A 3,633-nucleotide genomic window follows, 5' to 3' on the forward strand; every position below is an offset into this window, starting at 1 on the left:
TACTAAACGATCGAGTGCTAAGCTAACGGAATGGGTCAAGTCAATCACATCATTCTCCTAATGATGTGATCCCGTTAATCAAATAACAACTCTTTGTCTATGGTTAGGAAACATAACCATCTTTGATCAACGAGCTAGTCAAGTAGAGGCATACTAGTGACACTCTGTTTGTCTATGTATTCACACATGTATTATGTTTCCGGTTAATACAATTCTAGCATGAATAATAAACATTTATCATGAAATAAGGAAATAAATAATAACTTTATTATTTCCTCTAGGGCATATTTCCTTCAGCTGGTCCATCCAATTGATGTGCGGCAAAACACGCTGTCAGGACCCCGATTCCAAGTCACATCGATCTAGCCGGTAACACCTCATATCACTTTGCGGCCTCACGCATGGTATCCCACGGGTGTTGCCTTACCATGGCCCGGGACCGTTTGCGCCTTTTGGCTCATGTATATGATAGTGTCGCTAGCATCCATATGATAGAGAATCCGGGCCGACATGGCTAGTCATGAACCCAAAGCGGCATAGACCTATGGAGACAGGCATACATGAATCACATCGAGCATGTCGGTCATCTGCGATTGATTCCGGGCTGTAGCACTGGGCTAACAGGACTCCGGGGAACCCGGGCTGTAGCAGGCTAGGCAGGACTCCGGAAGTCACAGCGTGACATTTCCCCGAAGGGCATACATAGGAACGAAGTGAAACACGTGCCGGCCAGTCAAGTGTCCTGAACAGTAGTGCTAGGCTAGCAGGACTCCGGTGAACCGGGCTATAGCGGACTACTATGGCTCGAGGAACACTAGACTACATTTCCCCATAGGAAAGGCTGCCAAGGATAAACAACTAGATTGTCGGATCCCACTAATACCAAGCATTTCAATCATACACACAATATGCCCGATATGAGTACATACAACATGGCATCACAACAAAACTCTACAACTCAAGTACTTTATTTAAAGGCTCCAGGGAGCCATACATAACATGTTCATACAGATAGGGGTCACCTGACCCGACACTCAAGTCATACAAACATACAAGCACATGCGGAAGCAACTAGTCTGAGTACAGACTCTAGAAAGAAAGAAGGCTTCTCGAAGCCTGTCTATCTACATAGGGCCCTCCATGGCCAGGATCACCACCTGGGTGGCTAGTCACTCGTCGACGTCAAGGTCTACGTAGAACCCATCGGAGGGGGCGGTGTTGTCGTCTGAAAACAGTAATTAAGCAAACATGAGTACAAAGGTACTCAGCAAGTCTTACATCAGAACCTACTATACATGCTTATTCTCAAGAAGGTGGTGGGGTTAATGCAGCAAGCCAGCTTTGACTCTTGGCTAAGCTATCCTACGGAACTTCACCAGTAAAATAGTTTTCGCACACGAGTCCACTACTCACCAACACAATACTCCACCGGGGATCCTCCCTCGTCATCCTACGAGAGGGCCATCCTCGGTACTCACGCTTATCTTGAGTCTTTATTAGTACCCATTAACTTGTCTATGAACTGTATAGGCAACCAAGTAGTCCTTTACCGCGGACGCGGCTATTCGAATAGTTTTATACCCTGCAGGGGTGTACTTCTTCATACACGCTTTCACCACTTACCGCCGTTTACACGACATGTACTCGTCAACCTTCAAGCGGAAGCCCAGCGAGGGTGTCGGCCATGGCCTACCTAAACACTTAAGTCTCTAGTCCAGGTTTATCGCCTATCCAGGTTCCATCCGCAGGGAGTCCGGCCGAGGTTTCCACATACGGCCCCGAACAATGTGAACAGGGATCCCGAGACACCAAACGGGTGACTCGGTACACCGTGCCACGGTGTATCTACCGCAACATAGCCCACCCCTAGGGTCAGCGCTACGCACGGCCGCCAACACATAACCTACAAACACCAGAAACTATTTGCAACTCCTGGACAGAGTACTAGGGTGGTTAAGAAGCCGAGAGGGTCAATTAAGGATCCCAATGCATGGTAGTAGCTGAATCTTAAATCACACATACAGATCTCAGTTCTTAGGGACGGCCTCAATGAAACAACCCACCATGTACTCCTACATGGCCTCTCATTGATACCTTTACCAAAACATGTTCAACACATCCCTCACATTACCGGCATAAGCATTTCACTCTGGCCCATCACCCAGATGAACCAGACCTGACACAACTCTAAGCATAGCAGGCATAGCAAGGTAGGAATCACATACATGGCTCAATCAACTCCTACACATGCTAGTGGGTTTCATCTAGTTACTGTGGCAATGACAGGTCATGCAGAGGATAAGGGTTCAACTACCGTAGCACACAGCAGTTTGAATCGCGTTGTCTTAATGCAGTAAACAAGAGCAGAAGCGAGAACATGGGTTTGTATCGGAATGATCAATGGTTGCTTGCCTGTTGGAGTGGTAGTGGGATACTGCCCTTCAGTTGGATACTCGTGAATATCCTCGGAGGCAGAACCTACCACGAAGAACACATCGGAACACCATCAACACATGACAATATGCAACAATATGATGCATGCTATGACATGGCAATATGAATGTGTCTTGGCCTAATGCAAGCTATAACAGAAAGGAATGAACTCATATGAATCCAAGATTCAAATATTAGCTCATTAAACATGGCCTTAATAGTGCATTTCCTTATTCTGCTTAAACAGCAAGGTAAACTTGGTTTGTCATGCATGAAACCATTACAGATGGATAGATTGAATTTTTCTGATCATTTTTCATGTATAAATCTTTGCATTTGGAGCTATGGTTGATTTTCTATGATTTTTAGAAGTTTTAACTATTTTTTGGAAATTCCTGAATAAAAATAAATCCAGAAAATGCATTACTGTGTCAGCATTGTGTCATGCTGACCTCAGCAGGTCAAAGGCGCCAGCCCAGGTCAAACCTGACTGGTGGGCCCCTTCCGTCAGCCTCTCAGCTAATTAACAGGATTAGATTAACACTAATTAGCTGTCAGTGGGGCCTGGGCCCACATGTCAGTGAATGATTTAATTAAAATTAATTAAAACTAATCCTAAATTAGTTAGTAGACCGGCCCCACCTGTCATAGACTCAGGGGGGTCTACCTGGGCCCACCCAGGAGTCAAACTGGGTCAAACTCGCCGGCGACTCGACGCCGGTGAGGCCCGAGACGGTGGTGCAGCTCGGAAAACGCCCACAGGGCACAGGCGAGGCCGTTCTTGGGCTCGTTGGCGAGATCTTGCAGTCGCGCATCTAGTGGTGGTGGAGGCCGGGCCTACGGTGGCCGGAGACGACGACGACGAGCTCCAAGGCGGCGGCCGGAGTTCGGCCATGTGCGGGGTTTGGGCTGCGGCGTGCAAACACGGAAACTGAGGCGCTAGCGAGGCACTACGCGATGCGGCAAGCACGTTGCATAGCACGGAAGGACCAAATGGTCGCCGGAGCGACGCCGGCGATGAGCTCGAGCGTAGACGAGCTTCGGCCATGGTGGAACTATGGCCTAGAGGGTGCAAATGCGTGGGAAAGAAGAGGGGGAAGGCGACGGAGCTCACAGGGAGGTCGATGAGTAGCTCAGTGGGCTCGGGGGCGACCGGAGCGAGGCGAATCGGTGAACGGCGTCCGGCGGGTACTGAGGTTG

This window comes from Triticum dicoccoides, chromosome 7A, assembly GCF_002162155.2.
Source record: "Triticum dicoccoides isolate Atlit2015 ecotype Zavitan chromosome 7A, WEW_v2.0, whole genome shotgun sequence".
NCBI classification, from domain to species: Eukaryota; Viridiplantae; Streptophyta; class Magnoliopsida; order Poales; family Poaceae; genus Triticum; species Triticum dicoccoides.